The 22124-nt window shown below is 44.4% G+C and overlaps 1 pseudogene; it reads right to left on the bottom strand.

Annotated features, from left to right (window-relative positions):
• Window positions 1-620: 620 nt before the first annotated feature.
• LOC145606388 (small nucleolar RNA R71) lies at window positions 621-719 on the bottom strand (annotated as a pseudogene).
• Window positions 720-22124: the final 21405 nt, after the last annotated feature.

Here is a 22124-nt window from a genome sequence, read left to right as displayed (position 1 = left end):
CTTCATTTTACTTGAAAAAAAAAATACAAAAAGATTTTGTTTCTTTAGGCTACACTTGAAGCCGTGCTACTAATATTTTTCTTTGAGTTTTGCATGCATAGAACCCGTGATCGTTCCTTTGTTCCCCTTGATCCGGAAATTGAGAGAACTCTTTCAAGAAGAAGACTGGCTAATAGATCCTTGGGTTATAGTTCTTCAAGTGAAGAAGAAATTCAAGAAGAGCAAGGCATGGGTGAAAATCCTAGAGTGGCCTTGAAGGAGCTTGGAATGCCCGGGGCATATAGGTTTGAGAGCGGAATATCTCCACCTACTACACCGACAAATGACTTCGAAATCCGGCCGGCAATGATCACCTTGATCGAGAGAAGGCAATATAGTGGGGCCAAGAATGAGAGCCCATTGAACCATCTAAAGGAGTTTGAAAAATATTGCAACATCATCAAAGTTAATGGGGTTTCTCAAGAATTCATCCGCCTCAAGTTGTTCCCTTTCTCTCTAATAGGAAAATCTTTGGAGTGGCTAGACAAAGAGGTGAAGCCCAACTCCTTGAGAACTTGGGACGATGTCACAAAGGCCTTCTTGTCCCACTTCTACCCCCAAAAGAAGACGGCGGAGGCGAGAGCCTTGATTCAAGGGTTCAAGAAAAGGCCAAGTGAAAGCCTTTACGAAGCATGGGAGAGATTCAAAGAGTATCAAAGGGAGTGCCCTCACCACAGAATCCCCACATACCAAGTGATCCAAATCTTCTATGGCGGTTTAAGTCCCCAAGGTAAGTCATGCCTTGATGGAGGGGCCGGGGGCCCTATCATGAACAAAACCGAAGAAGAAGTTGTGGACATCATTGAGGACGTGGTGACATACTATAGGGATTGGAAAGATGGGGAGAGGGACTCTTCAAGCAAGCAATCTTCATTATACTCGGTGGACCATCTAAATGCAATCAACAACCTTTCCTCCCAAATGACAAACTTAGGAAAGGAGGTCACCGCAATCAAAGCTAAGCTGGAGAGCACTTCTTCCTCTTCTCAAGCCTCGAATCTTCCCTCCCAATTTAAGGGGAGAGGTACTCCTTCAAACTCTCAACCCCCTCCCTCTTCACATAATATGCCTATGGGTTGCTTGTTTTGTGATGCATGTGGATCGTATGATCATGACTCTAGTACTTGTCCTAATGAATGTGTTGATGAGTTTGATAACCATGAGAGTGAGCATGTGAATTATGTGTCGAATAATAATGGTCAACGGTTTGATAATCAAAGAGGTCAATGGAATAGGAACTACCAAGGCCAAGGCAATTTTGACAACTATAACCAAGGCGGTGGTTATAGAAACCAAGGGAACCAAGGTTCTTGTGGTAGCTATAATAATCAAGGTTATAGTGGCCACAACCAAAGCCAAAATTATGGCAATCAAGCCCTAAGTTATTGTAACCAAAACCAAGGTTATGGAAATCATAACCAAGGTAGTGGTAATCATAATCAAGGTGGTGGAAACCATAATCAAGGCTATGGCCAAAGTCAAAATAGGAGTAATTGGAACAATCAAGGACAGGGTAATTTTCAAAATAATTCTCAAGGTGAAAGATCCTATTCTCAACCTTCTTCACCTAGGACTAATTTGGAGGAGATAATTGAGAATCAAACCAAGTTGTTGAACACATACATGGCCGTAAGTGATAAAAAATTCAATGAAATGATGACCCACAATAAAATGCTTGAAAACCAAATCTCTCAACTTGCTAATGGCTTGAAAGATCATGCAAGCCCTTCTTCTTTACCTTCCCAAGGTCTTGATCCCAAGAAACCCGTGAATGCTATTGTTACAAGGAGTGGAAAGGTTCTTGAGGAGAGATTGCCTAGGAAGGGTGTAGATAAGGAGATTCCTAGGGAGGTTTTGGTTGAGGATGAGGGGAATAGGGCATCATTGGATGAGGTGGTGGTTGAGACACCTAGAGAGGTGAGAGTAGAGAAAGAGATTGTGAGACCCAAGCTCCCCTACCCACAAAAATTCATGAGACACAAACTGGATGAACAATTTGGGATATTCATTGAGATGCTAAAACAACTCCACCTTTCTCTACCTTTTACCGATGTGATCAACCAAATGCCAAACTATGTGTAGGGAATATTTCAAGCATTATGATAACCCCAAACTTGAACCCCACTGTGACCATACACTAAAGTACGGTGGCGTTCCAAAGGGAAAGACAAAGAGCAAAAAGAGTCGCCAACAAGTTTTAGGAACTTGTAAACCCAAAAGATAATTCAAAAGGACCATCAACTACTCCATAAGGTCTTGAACCAAACAGGGTCCGGGGATGAGGGTACGAATCCAGTCTACAAAAGAAAGGACCCGCCCTATAAAATAGGCCTCTACTTTGTTCTGCTCGTATTCATGTGCGCTTTTCGAATAACATACAAACATTATATTAATCCTACCCTGTTTATCTATGTTGGTTGAATATTAATGCACAAATAAGACTATTATTGGCGATCACTTGTATTAAAATCACATTAGCCTAAACCAAATTAATTAATTATCTTATTAAGCGTGATTTCAAGTACATATTCCCTTTAAACCTGCATAAAAGGCGTGATCAAGCAATAACAATATAAAATATATATCAAGCAACATAATAACAACCAACAAATAATAATAACGATGATAATAGCATGATAAGGCATAATAAAGCTTGATAATAATAGCAAGATCCTAGGCATGATACTAAGCAATAAAGATCAAAGCTTTAAACCTAACATGGTACTAACATGATAATATGATATTAAAAAAGAGTAAAGGTACTCTAAACATGATACTAGAAAGCATAAAAATAACATCCTAACATGATACTAGGAATCATAAAACAATAATAAGCATGCAATCTACATTGTGAAAGAAATAGAGAGTAAGCTAATCTACTTACTTTGAAGCCTCGTACCTCTTTCTAATAACAAAATACACAAGTTAGTAAACTTCAATGAAAATCAATAAAGAACAATTAAAGAATCAAATTAAAATCAAGTTAAATCAAGTTTTGACTAGTTTTGGACCAAACCCTCAGAAATTATCAAACCTTGCACGTCTAGGGCGAAGGCAACTTCGAACTTGGCTAAGAGATTCAAGATCTTGTGAATGCGGAATATTGTTTGTGAAAAGCTAGTGTTAGAAAAAGAGGGAAAAAGAAAGAATGTATTGCTCAAGAGAGAAAAGAGAGAATTAAGGAATAATTGAATGTGAATTGATGATTCTGAAAACAGGGATTCGGACGCTATTTATAATGAAAATAGTCCGGAAAAATCATAGAATTTGATAAGGAATAAAACTCCACGCTGTCGCCAGGAATTAACTCTGTCGCGAGGCGACAGGCTCAGTCGCGCGGCGACAGGCTCAGTCGCGCGGCGACAGAGTCCGTCGCGTGGCGACAGACTTGTCGTTTGGCGACAAACTGTATTAGCGCGTTTTTCTTCACGCGGAATCCGATCTTTAATCACCTTGATCTACGGTATCCGTACAGAAGATAAAATATATATTTTTAAGATAGCAAAACAATATTTTATTCCAAATAAAAATCTATTAAAAATAATTAATTATTAAATCTAATAATATTAGAATTAAAAAGAACTTTCTAGAAACTTCTAGAAAAATATAATTAATCCTAATAATTTTAGGAATAATAATTAATATTGGGCCCTCCTCTAGATCATTGGGCCGTATTTAAATAATTAACCAGGCCCAGTTTAGCATTTTGGCCATAACTTCCTCAATATTCTTTGGAATCGGGCTTATAATATATCGTTGGAAAGGTCTCTTCGAGCCCCATCCATCTACACTATTATTGGACCTTAATTACGGACCAAACTAAACTGGTTCGGCTATTTCCAAATAAATAAAGTCATTTTCAAAAACAGAGAGAAAAGAATTTTGATTAAAACTAAACCGCAACACTTGACTTTCAAATCACTTTCACCTAATTCGATAATAACAAAACGTGAAAGGCATTCATCACTGGGTTTGGTTTTGGGGAGACACAAATGGGTGTCTACAGAAGCCCCCACTTTGACTGAGTTTGAAGAAACTTATGTTTCGAAAAACGAGAGTCAAAGTATCGATAGGGACGGAGAATGATTCAGAACGTTCTGCTATTCCAAATCATTCTTATAACGCCGATACCTGCAAACCAATCATTAGTTAAACAGATAAAAGAGTTAAGAAAGGCGTATCTTGCACCGTCGAGCACACGTCTCTGAAAGTAACCATTTTGGTGTTGCTTCATATGTTGTTTGTGACAACCTCCACAGTGCCTCGTGAACGCCATCGTTGAAGATAACCATATGTCGTCGTCTTCAATATTCTTGGTGACAATCCTCCACAGTATTTCGGGAACATCGTCGAAAATAACCGTATGTCGTCATCTTCTAGGTGTCGCCGTACGTCGCCGCTATAGACAATCTCTTCTTTACCTTGAGTGACCGTCGAAGGTGACCTTACCTCGTCATCTCCACTATTTGTGACACTACCTCGCCACGACCGTGCTTCGCCACTAGACAACTCCTCTCTATGTTGAAACATTGCCAAAGAATCATTTTGCCTATTGACCCTTAATATCGTTATTTATCATCGCTTTGTATATTTGTGCCAGTACTTTGGTGCTTTTGCCTTTGTAAACCATTACTTTGGTACATCTATTGAACCAATATTTCGGTGTATCTATTGAACCAATATTTAGGTGCCTTACTTTGAGCCAATACATAGGCGCTTTAAGCTAAGTGAGACAATCTTTTATCAAGTCGATCACTTAGTGCATTTTGATTAAGCTGACTAAATCATGTCAATTTACTTAAAGGGGCTAACTGGCGTACCAAGGAACCCAAATTACTAAACTAGACCCACAAAACCATAAGGAGGGGCCCGGCACTCTGTCGCCGCTCCAGCGCTGACCAGAGACACCTGTTGTGAGGTTTTGCCTCTGTCGCCTCGCGACAATTCTGTCGTTTGGCGACAGAATCGTGGTTTTAAACCCGTCTTCTTCTTCTTTCTCATTTCGTTGCTCTGCTTCAAAATTTCGCAAAAAACTTCCAAATTCTCGTTCTTGCTCGTTTTTCAACCAAATTCGTTCAAACTTGTTGCAAATCGAAGCTTTTCTCATCTATTTTCCGGATCTATGTAAGTTTTGCTCAAACTCTACTCGATTTTTGATGAATTGCCCGTTCTTGTTCGCGTTTTTTCCGAAAATTCGAAACTCATTTTGCTTAATTTGCTTTGTTCGTTAAATTTTATGCCTTGAATTCGTTTAATTATGCTTGTATATTACCTTGGGAGTATTTTGAGACTTGTTTGACTCAATTTGGTGAAAAAATGAAGGATTCACCATTGTTGGACCTCTTAAGGTCGTGAAGAACAATGTGGGTCGTTCTTTGCATTTTTACTGCTTTTACTTGTACAATTTGTCACAATATTCATCATATGTTTGCAAGAAATTGATTATTGGCTTAAAGAATACTTCCATGCTCGTTTGAAATTTTTGCTCTGTTTTAGTACTACGTACTCTGTTTTGCGAACATAGTATCATGCGGCCTACGCGAACTTTAGATACTGTAGAGCCTTAAACTTAATTACTTTTACATACTTTAGCATGGCTAGACGACGTGGTTCCGGTTCTCGGTCGAGGGACACGCGTCGAGAGGACGAGCCCACCAGCGAGGGCGAGGACGTGCCTTCTACTTCCAGGCTGGGTCTCATGCTGGACTGGGACGAGCGCACCCTGTTTCATGCGCCGGTTCATCATTTGTCGGAGCGGATCTGACGAGGTCTTGCGAGTGGGAGGACCCGTAGCCATGGCTTGGGAAATTCCACCATCATTTCATTGTACGACAACTTCATCTGCCGCGATGAGGGGCTTCGTTGTCTTTGGGAGTCATGTGGATTGACTCCCCTGCTGCAGGCCACTCGGGCCATGTTTTCATACGATGGGGGTAACCTCGTCGTTCGGGCTTTGGTGGAGTTCTTTGGGGACACCACCAACACTTTTCACTTTCCCTGGGGTGAGATGACAGTTACTCCAGCTGACTTCAGCCTCATTACGGGGCTAGAGTTCCAGTCTACTCCCCTGCCTTTCGATGCCGGTGTCACTGTCTATTCGTTGGAGGTTCTGGAGTTATTGGGGCCGATCGTTATTCGGGCCCAGGCTGAGGCTAAGTCGGGACAGCTGAGTTCCCGATGTATTCGTCGCTGCACGCTGGCTGCAGCGTTTGAGGATGATGCGAATACCTGAGAGAGGGGGGGTGCATCTTTGTGCTGATTCTGCTATCAGGGACGTTTTCCCCTGATCGAGGTAGTAGAGTACTACTTTACTACCTGTCCACTGTTCGCGACCTCGAGTTGGTCGGGATATATGACTGGGCCAGCATAGCCTATGCGGATTTTCTACTGTGCTTGCGGCGCTCCTGTCGTCACAAGGCCTTGTCCGGAGAGATAGCCCTTTCCAGTTTCTGGAGGGTCGTAGAGGTATATCTCCTTTTCCCCCTTTTCTTAGGTTTTAACTCTAAATTTAAAAGCATGACCTTTACTGATTTTCATTTTTCGTATAGATCTGGTTCTACGAGTATTTTCCTTCTATCGCACATGCGAGGCCTTCTCCTCGCGTACTCCCTATTGCTGCCAGTTGGGGAGGCTGCAGAGGTCCGCCGGAGGTGCTGCGCCTTCGAGAGATGATTCTCACGGTAGGTTTCTTCAATTCATACTTTTTCTTATATCATCTTTTGGTGTTAGTATCTTACTTAATAATTTTTCAGGAGCCCAGCCCGGTCTATCGACCTTAGGCTGCTTTCCCTATCTCTGCGCTGGCGGCGCAGTACACAGCTGAGCGTCGTTACTTTCTGGGGACGTACGACGCGGTGGTCTACCTGGGGGAGTGGGTAGCCATCCAGCACTCCTCAGATACCTTTGTTGTTCCCGCTCCTCCACCTCGGCATATGTTCCACGATGCCTTACAGCGGGATCGTGCTGGTGGGCCTACCCGGGGTACTCCTTGGAGGTCTTACGTTCTCCTCGAGCAGAGCTACGAGGAGGACCTGCTACCATTGCTGGCGCCGGCTCCTATCCTTTTAGAGGAGGCAACGGTATGTTTTCATTTATTTAATTTATCTTTCTTTAGGTAGCCCCCAAGTATCTTTCTAATATTTTCATTCTTAGCAGGCTGGCCCTAGGGAGTTCATCCCTCCGAGGATGTCCATACGCTACCAGGGCACGTATGGGCCGATCGAGGAGCTTATTCCGCCAGCTCCAGAGGGTGAGCAGTTTGTGGAGCGGTCTATTCCTCGTCACCAGACTCGAGTAAGTAACTTTTCCCATACCATCCTTATGTTTGCTTTATAATTGTTACTGACTTGGTTACTTTGACAGTTTTATCGTGAGGTGGTGACGGCTATGGCTAGGTGCATAGACGCCTTTCGCAGCCAGCTTGTGAGGTTGCGGAACCGTGCTACCTGTCGTAGCAATGACGCTGAGGAGGTATTACTTTTGTTTTTATTATTTTTTGACTTTATTCTTGTCTGCATTTGCTAACTTTGATTTACTTTTTGCAGGGGCAGCCTATTCCTTCTTCACGCACTCGGTCGAGACCCGAGCCTAGGAGAGAGACTACTAGGTCTGACTCGAGGCGTCGCTGGCCTACTTTAGGTGGCCGGGGTGGTCGTTCTGAGGCCGCAGCGGTAGAGGACTCGGCGTCATCACCTGAGGAGGTTCCGACCGGGCCGACCGTTCGAGGTGGGATGGGTGGTAGGACGTTAGAGTTTGGCTCGTCGTCGCAACAGCCTTTGCAGCCTCAGCCTCTTTCCGTCGGATTTCAGGGTGAGGTTAGGTGGCCTGGCCCTGAGTTGTAGTTCGCGCCGCCTGGTGGTTCAGGGGACGATGATGGACATTGATTTGGGTAAAAATACCCTAGGCCAGTTGGCCCAATCGGAGTCCGCCACGTGTCACTGAAAGGGGCGCCACCTAGGACCTCACAGGGAACGACACGTGGCAGACGGATAAAAGGACCTGGGATTGGCGGCTTTCAGGCCCTAATCCCGAGGTCTGCAAAAGCTGCGTGAATATTCCCTAGGGCACGAAACCCTAGGGAGTGCACGTTTTTCGCGAGAAGCCTATAAATAGGAGATGACCTCCTCATTTATGGCTACGTTCTTTTAACACTCTTTACGAGGTATATTCAGTGATTGCCAATCATTGTCAGAACTGTCACTCTCAAGAGAACAATACACCCGAGCTCGGAATCCGAGCAGATAACCCTTTACATTCCACACCTTATTCTTCGGACTTAGACTAACTTAAGCTTCGGAGGCGGACCACCGACCATTCGGTGCTCCGTTGTTTTGCAGGTACAGGCATCCAAGCGAGCATCCAATCTTAGTGTTGTAACTCTCCCAAGGGACTCAAAAAACCCCGAAACATTTGGCGCCGTCTGTGGGGAGAGTACCTCTAAGATGGCCTCTTTGGAAACTGTACCCATTTCTGTAACTAATCGGCCTCCAGAAACCAATCGGCCACTGGAGACCAATCAAACACCAGAGACCAATCGGTCCCTGGACGAAGTGTTGGTCCAGACGGACAATGATTCAGGCGACGACGGTGACGTCAAAACCTATACTGCTAGAGATGGGTCTCTCATCTCCAGGCGCGTCCGCAGCAAGGAAAAGCGGGAGCGCCCTCACTCTCAGAATGCCCCAAGCAAACCAGCCGGACATTCAAAGAAGTCGTCTGATTCTACCCACGCGGAAGGGTCAGACCCAGTAACTAGAGATGAGCTCATGAAGCTTGTGAGGACTCTCCGTGGTGAGATTAAACAACTCACCAACAAGAAGTCGGCTACTCCCGCCAAGGAACAGTCGGCCAAGAAGTCAGCCTAAATGGGCAAGAACAAATCGGTCAGGGACCGACAGCCGACTCTTCATCCCAAGGAAACGGCTCGGCCTCAGTTTGACCTCTTGAGACTCCGTTTCCCAGAAACGGTTGCAAGGAAAGCCATTCGACATGTTCAGCCGGATGGTAACAAGAAAACATTCTCTGATGCTCGACATTACATCGAGCAGAGGAGGAATGAGCTTTCAAAGTCGGCCTCAACGTCGACTTACCATGACAGCTTCCAGCATACCTCATTGAGGTATTCACAACCTGTGCATGAGACTCCAATAAGCATCCCCCGGGTTTAAGATGGGCCTCATGTCATCCAGCAGGCTCAGTACATGGCTCAGCCATTGTACCAAACGCCCGCTCAACCTTACATCCAGCCTGCCTTCCTTGGAGGACAGGTGGCATGTGGCTATCAGCCCATGGACTGGCAGCTTAGGCTGCAGCACCTTGGAGATCAACCCTCTTCTTTCTCTAAGGAAATAACCGACGCCGAACAGCTGGCCAAGGTTAAAAATGTGTTGGTAGGAGCCTATGATGGGACCACCAACCCAGAAGACCACCTGCTAGCATACACCCACCTCATGTATTTACAAGGGCTGGATGATGTCGCATGGTGCCGCTGTTTTCCAGCCACGCTGAAGGTTATAGCCCAACAGTGGTTCGGCAACTTGCCGGCTGGTTGCATTAATAGCTTCAAGACGCTTGCGTTCTTGTTTGCCTCCAACTTCTCTATGAACATTCCTGCCAAGAAGACAAGCCTTGATCTTGGCAATGTACAGCAGGGAGATAGAGAAGGCTTGCGTTCCTACGTCAGGCGGTTCAATCTGGTACGAATCCAGATCCATGGGCTATCTGACGAGGTCGCCTTTACAGACTTTTTCAAAGGTCTGAAGGACGGTTCTACATTCAAGTAGGAACTTGTCCAAAAGCAAATCTTCACTCTACAGGGAGCGCTGCGAGAGGCGGAAGCCTATATACAGGCGACCGAGCTCTGCTCCTCCAACAGACAGTCGGACTCTAAAAGGTCCGACCGACAGAAGGAGAGTCGGCCAGCTCAGCCGGCTCCCAAGCCAGATGAGAGCAAAAAGAAAAAGCAAGTCTGGGCCGTTGATAACTCTGATCAGCCGGCCCAAAAGAAGAAGAAAGAGTGGAAACCGTACGTCCCAAGGTACGAATTCCACAAGGACTGCTGCTCCATCTTGATGGAAATAAAGGATCGGCTGACTCTTGAGAAGCCGACTCCAATGAGAGGTTCCGTTGAAAATCGGAACAAAAATAAACATTGCCATTTCCATGAAGACGTCGGTCACGACACCAACGACTGTTTCAGCCTCAAGCGAGAGCTTGACCGTCTGGCCGACAAAGGATAGCTAAAGTCCTATGTGAAGTCCAAAGTGACTTCAAAGGCGAATCAGGGGCAGTCCAAAAAGAAGGCTCCTCAGCCAACTGTTAGTACCGACACCGATGAAGATCCGGTATACACCATAGCAGGCGGATTCGCCAGGGGTGGCCCGACCATTCGGGGCACCAAGGATAATCTAAAAAAGATGATCCATTCTGTTGAAGAAGGAGAAGCGGCAAGCACATCCGCCTTCCCCGAGGTCATCATCACCGAAAAGGATAGAGGCAAAGTCCGTCGGCCGCATGATGACCCTGTTGTCATTGAATGCAAAGTGGCCAACCAACTGGTTGGTCAAATCTTGATCGACACAGGCAGTTCCTCTGACCTCATCAGCCTCAAATGCTTGTCCAATCTCAAGTACAAGCCAGATAGCATGATGGAGGTCTCGCACACCCTTGTAGGGTTTGGGGGAGGACTCGTGCACCAAGTCGGACGGATAGATTTGCCCATCCGGCTGGGGCAAAAGGGAAACGGCCGGCATATGACCATCCGTTTCCTCGTGGTTGAAGAGCTTACTACCTACAACCTCATCTTTGGTCGACCCACTCTTAACGAGTGCAAGGCCGTCATCATTCCTACTCTCATGCTCGTCAAGTATGAGAGGGATGATGGCACAGTCGGCTCCCTTAATGGGGACCAAAAGACAGCTCGGGAGTGCTATCTCTCGGATGTCAAGCCCGCGGTCGCAGCAGCCGTCCGGGGCAAACAAACAGTCGACCTTGATGATGACAAGGAAGACCAAGCGGCCCCACCAGCTGAGAAAAAGAGAAAAATTGGCCAACTGGTGGCGGTCAAAAAAGAGAAAAAATAGCAATCACTGACCGGGGAACGGTAGGATGATCTCCGTCCCCAGCCGACTGGTGAACACATTGATATCCCCCTGGACGACTCTCGGCCAGAGCGGACTGTTAAGGTGGGGACGGTTGCATTTGCTAAGCTAGGTGACAGTCTGCACCAGCTTCTGAAAGAATTCAAAGACATCTTTGCCTTTGAAGTGGAAGAGATGCCTAGCATAAGCCCGAATCTCGCTGTCCACAAACTCGCCGTTGATCCTGAAAAGAAGCCCATTCGGCAAAAGAAAAGAAATCACGGCGAAGAAAGAAGTTAGGCGGCAGCAGCTGAAGTTAAAAAGCTGCTGGACGCCAAGTTCATTCGGCCATGTAACTTTCCTGACTGGGTAGCTAACGTTGTGTTAGTAAAAAAGCCGAATGGAACTTGGCGGATGTGTGTTGACTACACCGACCTGAACAAGGCATGTCCGAAGGACAGTTATCCATTGCCAACGATCGACAGCCTGGTTGATTCAACAGCCAGTCATGCCTTGATGAGTTTTATGGACGCCTATTCAGGTTTCCATCAGATTCCCCTGTGGAAAAAAGATCAAGAAAAGACGGCATTCGTCACTGATCAGGGGTTGTTCTGTTATACTGTGATGCCGTTTGGTTTGAAGAATGCGCCTGCAACTTTCCAAATAATGATTAACACGGTCTTCATTAATCAGATTGGGAGGAATGTAAAAGCATACATTGATGACATGATAGTCAAATCCAAACTACAAGCGGATCACCTTGCTGATCTCCGAGAAACATTCGCCACACTCAGGCGGCATAAGGTCATGCTAAATCCAAAAAAGTGTGTCTTTGGTGTTGAGTCTGAGAAGTTTCTCGGATTCCTGATTGATCAAAGGGGAATAGAAGCCAATCCTGAGAAAATACAGGCGGTCATCGACATGTAGTCGCCCCGAACTGTGAAAGAGGTTCAAAAGCTTACAGGTTGTCTGGCGGCCCTGGGGAGATTCCTCAGTCGGTCAGGCGATAAGTGTCTCTACTTTTTCCAGGCAATCAGGAAGAAGACTAATTTTGAATGGGGAGATGATGCAGAGGCGGCTTTTCAAAAGTTAAAAACTCATTTGCACTCTTTGCCGAGGCTTGTTAGACCTTTGCCCAAAGAGACGCTCTTCATGTATCTGGCCGACTCCGATCATGCCCTCAACGCTGTTCTCTTAGCTGAAAGAGACGGCACTCAGCTCCCGGTCTATTTCATCAGCCATGTTCTCAGGAACGCTGAGCTTCGGTATCCCATGGTTGAAAAGTTTGGTCTCGTCCTCTACATGGCCATCAAGAAATTGAAACCTTACTTCTTGGCACATGCGGTAGTGGTCTACACTGATCAGCCGATTAAACGACCTCTGACAACCTTGGAGTCTTCTGGACGAATGCTCAAATGGGCGATTGAAATGAAAGGATTGGAAATCACTTACAAACCCAGGAAAGCAATAAAGGGGCAAGCATTCGCCGACTTTATTGTGGAAATGACAAGGCCGGTCGTTCCGGATGATACTAGTTAGGTTTGGAAAGTTTATGTAGACGGGAGCTCTACTGTGAATGGCTGTGGTGTAGGGATTATCTGTCAGTCTCCTAAGGGGGACAAATTTGAATATGCACTACGGTTCAAGTTCCAGGTCTCCAATAACGAGGCCGAATATGAAGCCCTGCTTGCTGGCATTCGGTACTGTAAGGCAGCAGGGGCAAAGAAAATTGACGCCTGCTCAGACTCACAATTGGTCGTACTCCAAGTCAATGGAACGTACGAGGCCACTCATCCAGCCATGGTAAAATATCTGCAGGCAGTCAAGTCAAGTGCCCAAATCTTCCAACAATCAGGCGGATGCCTTGTCCAAGCTGGCATCATCCGCCTCTTGTGAAACGCTTCGGTCAGTCTTCTGGGAGGTCATGGAAAAAAGGAGTATCTCTGAATTGGAGTTCTTGACCGAAGCTCAACCTGGATGGACAACATCCGGGCTTACCTTACAGACGGCACGCTCCCTGACTCACCAGAGGAGGCGGCTGTTTTGAAAAAATGAGCGGCTAACTTCGAGTTGCGGCAAGGGGAACTCTTCAGGGCTGGTTTTCTGAAACCTCTGTTGAAGTGTGTTACCCCCGAGAAGGGTAAAGAAGTCCTCGAAGAGTTGCATGCGGGATTCTGCGCCTCCCATATAGGGGGCAGATCCCTTGCTGCCAAAGCCAGGCGGCTTTACTTCTGGCCTACACTGGAGTCGGATGCAATGGAATTGGTGAGAAAATGTGACAAATGTCAAAATTTTGGCAAGCTCATTCATTGTCCGGCTACAGATCTGACGGCCATCCACAGCCCAATACCCTTCGCCAAATGGGGCATGGACATTTTGGGGCCATATACAGCCGCACCAGGTGGCAAGCGCTACATATTGGTGGCTGTGGATTACTTTACTAAATGGGTAGAGGCGGAGACAGTCAAAAACATTAAGACAAAAGATGTTATTTCCTTCATTTGGAGAAACATAATCACTCGTTTCGGGGTACCCATGTCTATGGTATTTGACAATGGTCCTTAGTTTGAAACGCCTCTACTCAAGACTTGGCTGGGAGACCATGGGATCTCTAGCTTTTTTGCATCAGTCGGCCGGCCTCAAGCAAACGGCCAGGTCGAGGCCTTTAACAAGTTAATCTCAGACGGGATTAAAAAGAAAATTGAACGGGCTGGTGGCCTTTGGGCGGATGAATTACCACACATCCTTTGGTCCATCAGGACGACTGCTAAAGGGGCAACTGGAGAGACCCCATTCCTTATGGTGTATGGTGCAGAAGCTGTCTTGCCCATTGAACACTATGAGCCGACTCTTCGAATCATGTTGTATGATGAGGAGGCGAATTGGGAGGCCATGCGTCTAGCATTGGACTCACTACCAGAGCGCAGGGGCAATGCTGCCTTGCGCCATGAGATATACCGTCTGAGAATGACTCGGGCTTACAACAAAAGAGTACAAAAGCGTCTTCTCAAAGTAGGGGACTTTGTGCTACGAAAAATGGAAGCAGTCGGTAGGGTGAATGAGCAGGGTAAGCCTACCCCAAATTAGGAAGGCCCCTACCGAATCTATGAGGAAGTAAGAGACGGCACCTACCGCCTGGAAGAACCAGACGGCAGGCAGCTGCCCAGAACTTGGAATGTAGACAACTTAAAAAAGTACTACTTCTAAGTACGAATGTAAATACTTCAATTTTGTTATCTCAAAGTTTTGTTAATAAGAATATGCTTCCATGTTCCAATTTGTTCTATTATCTTAATTTTTTTTTAGTACCGTCTGTACCAACTACAAACGACCCATATGAAGGGCGTCTGTCCCAACAGCAGACGCCCCAAACCCTTTGAAGGGGCCGATTGTTCTAAACATTCGTTCCTACGAAATTTTATTAAGTTTATACCAACATTTAATCAATTGTGGCCCAAGGCCAGATAAAAACAAAAAGAGACCGAATGGTCACAATCTGCTCCAACATGAGTACGACCGTCTGCTCCAACATGAGTCAGATAACCGGCGACGCCCATTCGGGTGAATTCGTCGAGGAGAAGCATCTCCCATTTGGGTGGCACATTACTCTATGAAAATACAAGCGGCCCAACTGAATGCTAAGGCAGCATTCGCAGTCGTTTGTTTCAATCGAAAGTGAAATCTAAAAGGCCAGGATTTTCCATCTGTTCTAGCACAGTTAGGAAATGGTCACTGTTTCATAAGTAGAGGCTAACCGAGGCATAAAGTCGGATGCGTCTGTTTTAGCCTAGGGGCAAAACAGGCGGAATAACTTTATAAAGAATATGTTAAGTTAATTACTTATCATTTATTTAAGGCCGTTGGCCGGATGACGCCTGATCCTTACCTATGGGGCAAGACAGGCGGATGAATTACTTTTACGAAAATTGGTTAAGTCCCAGACTTAACACTTAAATGTCAATGAGGCCAATGGCTGGATGCGCCTGTTTTTGCCTTAGGGGCAGAACAAGCGAAGATTTTTTCTTAGTAAAACAGCTAAGTTGGAAATTTGAGTTTTGTTCGAGCCGATGGCCGAATGAACACTTATTTTTGCCAAGATCTGGATGGACGTCTGCCGCGTGGTTTGGGGCAATCACCATAGTGATTGATTGACTTAGAAACCATGAATACTCTTCTATGTATCAATAATTTCCAAGTCAATCAATCCCATAAACCGAAACCACTCGACATCCGTCCAGGGGCAAGAACATTCGCATGGTATACAGGTTATAATATTTAGCCAAAAAACATGCAAAAATTTCAAACAATTCAAAGGACAAAATATGAAAAACTTCAGCCAAATGGCCGAATGATTTAAATTAAAAAGACCAATCGCCACCAGAAGATTGGTTGAAATTGTTATCTGGCAGAGTCAGAGGAATTGTCAAATCACTCGACCCCTCGGTCGGTAAAAATACATAAATACTCGGCACACAGGCCGGAAAAGCAAGTACTTGGCCATTCGGCCACAGAAACAGAAAAAATAAAAAGCTTAAGTGATCAGGGGAGAGCCTCTTCATTGGCAGCCGGACTGTTGCCCTTCGGCTGCTCTTCGTCATCTTTCTCTTGCTCCTCCGCCTGATCTTCCTCCTCCTCCCCAGAGGACGACTCCCCAGAAGAGTCGGACCCAGAGCCTTCGGCAGCCTCGGCCTCAGCATCAGCCTTGGAAGCCTCTTCCATCTCCTCAAGGAGGCGATCGTCGAGAGCTTTGCTGAATTCATCAAACTTGGACTTCCAAATTTGGTAGTCCGAGCCTGGCTGAACAGCCGCCCATGTGTCCCGCATGATGGCATCATTATCCCTGATCATTTGTTTGACCATTTCAGCTCTCTCTTGCTCGGCACGGGACTCGAACTTGGTCCTCAGCTGGTGCTCCTGGTTGGTGAGTTTATGCTGCAGGCGGCTCACCCTATTCTGGGCCCTCTCGGCCTCATCCTTGGCGTCCTGAAGGGGCTCGAGCTCCGCCTTAAGGGACCTGATCTCCTTCTTGAGGTTGGAGACTTGAAGGCGGGCCGAGTCCAGGTCCTTCTTCACCTGCAGATTGGCCTCCAGCTGTGAATACATCATATCAAGCGTCACAAATTCATTCTGAGCAATATCAAATTGAGCCCTATCCAAGGCTAACTTGGCCTGAGCCTTAGCAGCTTTTACCTCTTTGGTCTTTTCCTTAAGGGGTCTTCCGAGCCCTTGGACGCGCAGCATGGCCAGCAAAAAGAAGCCGGATGGTTAAGAACCAGGCGGATAAAAAAAAATAAAAAAAAAACGAATGTTAAAGTGGGGCAAGGCTAAGTCTATACCTCACAAAGGTTCCCTAGAATACCATCAAGGTCTAGGGTGCCGACTCCTCTGACGGATGCTTTATCATCCGGATCAATCGCCCTCAGCATGGACTTGGCCATTTGAACTACAGTCGGCCTCTGTATGGGAACTGCAAGAAGAAAAAGTTAGAAAAGTATTCAAGTATGGATAACTTGAAAAAAGAAAAAAGGGGACGAATGGTCCTTACCATCGTCCTCATCCACCTCCTCTTCCCCCAAAATCTTTCGGACCGGATGAAGAGGCGGGCTTCTTCCCTAGAGATCTATTCGGGTCGGATGAAGAGGGGGGCTTTTCCCCCAGAAACCTCTTCTAACCGGTGGACGAGGGGGGCTTTTCCCCCAAAAACTTCGTCTCACCGGCAGGGGCGTCTGAGGGCCTCTTTGGCTTATGAGCAATGTGCTTCTTGCCGCCCTTGCCGGATGCGCTCACATCACCAGCCCTAGTCTTTTGGAGCTTAGGGTCGGATGGTTTGGACGGGGATTTAGATGAGGTACCCTGTATCATTGAAGAGAAAACAAGGTCAGTAAACATTCGGCAAAGGCTCAGCATTAATCAGAAAAATGCTATGTATAAAATCTCACCCCTGGGGTACCGGCTGGTTGCTGCTCTTCCACCCTTGTGGTGGCTTCTGCCCTGTTAAGGACGTTTGATCTGTATCTGGCAGCAGATACAGCCGGCTTCCTGGAGGCCGAGAGTTTCTCCATCGCTTTGTCTGCAAAAAAGAATCAAGTGTTAGTTACATTTAACCAGTGAAGACAAGCAAAATAAAAAGGGTATACTAAACAGACGGTCGACTACCTCTCGGCATCTCAGTACTTAGCCCACAAGCGGCCAAGAATGTCCCTTCCTCAAACCATTTGTACAAAGGGAGATAGCTTTGAGGGGTGACTTCCTTGTCCCCCTCATCATTCGTCCTCACGGACACGGTAAACAAACCCGCATCCATGATCTCCTCCTTTGATCGTCTAGGAAGAGCTGGCAATGCACTCCTGCCTGCTAGGAGAGGTGGATCCTTGTTGCACCTGACTGGGGAAAACTAGGTCGTTGGGCTAATTCTCCCTAAGCCAAACAAAATTTATAAACACTCAACAAACCTAAATACAAGTATAGAGGTAAGTCAAGGGTCGAACCCAAAGGAACGGCAATGCCTAAGTGCTTCCAATTATATGCCTAAGCTAGGTCGGAGACAAGAGATAAAAGGTGACTCTAACAACTACTAAAACGAAGAAACCAAACAAATATAAGAGCTAGGGATTAGGATCCGCAAATAATAGCAATGAACATAGCAAATTGGAATGGAAAGTCGACTAAGTCAAGCAATGTGAGGGAAAATCAATCATGCAACCAAAAGAGCATGTCAAGCTATTCTCCTAGAGGTCTAACTAGCGTCAACTACGATAAACTCTAGCTAGGAAACATCACAAGACACCTCAATCGTGTAAATGCAAGCCACAAATCAATGGTCCGTATCAATGTGAACTTACAATGCAATCTAGTGCAATAATCAAAGTTAGCTACTCTCTAATTAATCACACACATGCACATGATCAATCAACCAAGTTTAATCACATCATCAACTCCATCAATGGTCTTTCCCCAAGGTTGTAACGTTAAGGCAAAAGGGTGAAGGTAAGCTAAAATTTAAAATTTGGTGGTTTTCCTAAAAGTGAAGCAAAGAACGGGCCCTTTCTTAGAATCACAATCAAGTAGTCACCAAACAAAAACAAACTAACACCCCCAAGCTTATTTAAAGCTATAAACCACAAACATATACACAAAAAGCGTGAGAACGCTTCCCCCCAAGCTTAAATGGAGCATTGTCCTCAATGCTCAAAAAGGGAGAAAACTCACATCAAATTATTTTGAATTTTTTCATTTTTCACTTTTTTTTTCTTTTTATTTACTTACAAAAATGCTTTGTCCTCGCCTTTTTCTACTTTGGACGGCTTTTTCAATTTTGCACTTATTTGTCCATGCCTTTTATAATATAGGACGGCTTTTACTCATACTCATTTGCCATTATTCACAAAGAAGATATAACACAATCTTGCTTTCATTAGAACCAAACATTTCAACTTCTCCACCACAAACTCCATCAAGAATGAACAAATTGCTTCACAAAAACCAAGAAAAGAAAGAAAATGAAACAAAAGGCCAAAGATCTAAAGATGTGGCTTGAAAAGAAGGTATAAGGCTCAAATGGTTGCAAGAAGGCAAATGTCAACCCAAAAATAAAGAAAATGAAAAAAACACTATCCTAAAAATGAAAAATACCACCCCGAAAAAGGTGCCTTTTTCCTCCCTAAATGGTTCGGTCTCGGATTCAAGATCTATGAGGCAAGTTTCAAGATTAGGTTTGCAAGAAGTCAAGGATCCATGCCGCTCATACAAGTATAGGTAGAAGGCTTGAAAAACAAAGAACTCACACGGATGTAGCAAAAACTCACTATTGTCGTCAAATCGACTATAGGAAGCAACTACCAAACGGGCCACAAACAAGTAGAATCCGGCTTCATGTTCCCACTAGTTCTAACCAACTACCTTAGCATGCTTTATCCTAGAATCAACCAAGCGTACTCTCAAACCGTCCACACCATTACCATTTAGGAAGAAAAGCATTCAATTATACAAGTCCAAATGTTATTATGTCCAAAGCAAGAACAAAACAAAACACATTGCAAATTTGCCTTGATAGAAACAAAAATCTTTTTGGAGTTTTTCAAAATATAAGAAACATGGAAAAGCATATACAAAGGTGCATAACACATGAGGATCAACATCCCACCAAACATGATAGAATACCCTCCCCCAAGCTTGAATGAGACAATACACTCAAACATAAATCATATAATCCATGGGAGGGGAAAACAAGGAGATCAATCCAACATACCAACATATGTCCAACAAGTCATTATCCACTAGAGAAAGAGCAAGGAAAGATATTACCGGATATTAGGTGGGTGTAAATACCCGCAAATGACCAAATTAAACCTTTCAAAGCTAATTTCTCAAGAATTGAACCTTGTCTTCATATGCACGCAAAGATAGGAGTCAACCTTCCTTGATTCTTGATCCAAATCGAAGCACCAAAGTATATCAAGTCATGTACCTAGCAAAAGGCACACAAAAATTTCCATGAGAGAAAATCTATTCTAAAAAGAAAAGGAAAATCTAATCTAAAACACGGGTTACTTCCCGAGAAAGGCTTGCTTAAGGTCCAAGCTTGACCGCTCTAGTAAAATAATAATGCAACGATCACAAGAGCTTGTCAAATGCACTACTACACATTTCATAAGATAGAATGTAGGCAAATGACGGAAGAAAAACGTGCAACAAGATCATTGCACGCAAGTGAGAAGGGAGGTGCCAAAAGAAAGAAGAAGAAGGGTCAAAAGGAAAAACAAGAAAATAAGAAGAAGAAGTGGGAAAAGAAAAAGAGAAAGGCAAATCCTCCTCACTAGAATATTTTTGGGTGGCAACATCACCCTCTTCCTCAATTTGAGACAAACTAGCCACAAGCAAATCTTCATAGACAAAAGGGTCCCCAATAGGCTTACCAACAAAGGAAGGGAGAAAAATATAGGGCAATAGGGGATGTGGTCAAACTTTTGAGAGAAAGGGGTATGAGAAATAGGTAAAGGGTTCGCGACTCCCTCAACACAAGGTCTCTAATCGCCAATGAGGGCATGAAAATCAATCATAGAATCCTCAAAAGAAGAACACTCATGATCACCATCTCCCTCAAACATCCAACTCCCAAGAGGAACCACATAATCTCCTCCACTACCTTCATGAACAATAGCTCCCTCAACTTCCTTAAAGCCTAAAGTCTCAAAACCATGCATGAATGGAGGCAAATTCACTTCAAAATCATCTCTCTCCCATGAAGCTTTCTTAATCAACTTGTTTAAAAGGCTATGGCTATTCCTTATGCACTCAATAAACACATTTGACATAACCTTAAACGAGTCCAAATACTCATGGATAGAAGAGTCACATTCATACATTTGAGATTCATTACAATGGGTGGGAGGGTTGGGAATTTCAAATTCAACACTCTCTTCGTTCACAACTCCTTCACCATCACTCATATCCTCACCAAAGGTATCCTCACACACTCTTGGTTGCTCAAAATCACCATCATCATCCTCAACACACACATTGGATTTGTTATTTTCACACACAAGCATCAAAGATGACAATTGGCTTTCTAGCTCTTCATTTCTCCTTCTTCCTTCCTCAAAACGCTCCTCACTCTTTTTCATCATCTCCAATTGACTTCTCAAACAATTAAGAGTAGACTCCATTTTAGGCCCAAGATCATCACTAAGCTCAACATGCCTAATTCTAGTTTCCAAGGTAGCAATAAGAGATTCAAAAGATGTAGGAGATTGAGGTTCAACAAAAGAAGAAGAAGTACAACCAAGATTGGAAGAATCAACATTGAAATCATGAGCATGAACATCACATTGGGGGGTGGGGGCGCAATCAAACATATGAGATTTGTCATCAAGGGAACGAAGCACATCACAAGAAGGCATGGTAAATAATGAAGAATATTGAAACACACCATTAGCATCAACTTGAGCATGTACTCCATTATCATGAACAAAAGGGGAAATGGAGTTGAAATCATGTGTTCTAGGTTCACTAATGGGATCATGTGACAAATCATGGGAAATCATGCTAACATTAGAAGAATCAAGACATTGCACATCAATATTAGGTTCATGATTACCCCTATTATAAACATCCCTAGCAAACCAAACATAAAATCCCAAGCATCATCAATTGACAATGCTCTAAATTCACCATTGTGCATGCATTCCACTTCATTCCTAGTTTGCTCATTCAAACCAAAATAACAAATCTCACAAGCCTCCCAAAGGCTACTACAATTACAATCAAGAAATCCCTCTAGTCTATTAAAATATTCACAAAAAGGCTCATTGTCAAATTGAGGAAAAGATAGACATGCCATTTTATACAAAACAAGCAAAAATCAAATAAAAGAAAAGTATACACAAAGACCTAGACGCAAGCAATCAAAAACACTCAAACATAGACACCGTTCCCCGGCAACGGCGCCATTTTGACGTGGGGAAAACTAGGTCGTTGGGCTAATTCTCCCTAAGCCAAACAAAATTTATAAACACTCAACAAACCTAAATACAAGTATAGAGGTAAGTCAAGGGTCGAACCCAAAGGAACGGTAATGCCTAAGTGCTTCCAATTATATGCCTAAGCTAGGTCGGAGACAAGAGATAAAAGGTGACTCTAACAACTACTAAAACGAAGAAACCAAACAAATATAAGAGCTAGGGATTAGGATCCGCAAATAATAGCAATGAACATAGCAAATTGGAATGGAAAGTCGACTAAGTCAAGCAATGTGAGGAAAAATCAATCATGCAACCAAAAGAGCATGTCAAGCTATTCTCCTAGAGGTCTAACTAGCGTCAACTACGATAAACTCTAGCTAGGAAACATCACAAGACACCTCAATCGTGTAAATGCAAGCCACAAATCAATGGTCCGTATCAATGTGAACTTACAATGCAATCTAGTGCAATAATCAAAGTTAGCTACTCTCTAATTAATCACACACATGCACATGATCAATCAACCAAGTTTAATCACATCATCAAC

This window comes from Chenopodium album, chromosome 22 (genome assembly GCF_948465745.1).
Source record: "Chenopodium album chromosome 22, dcCheAlbu1.1, whole genome shotgun sequence".
NCBI lineage: Eukaryota > Viridiplantae > Streptophyta > Magnoliopsida > Caryophyllales > Amaranthaceae > Chenopodium > Chenopodium album.
The sequence above is the reverse complement of the archived record's forward strand: the minus strand, read 5'-3'. Positions and strand labels throughout refer to the sequence as shown.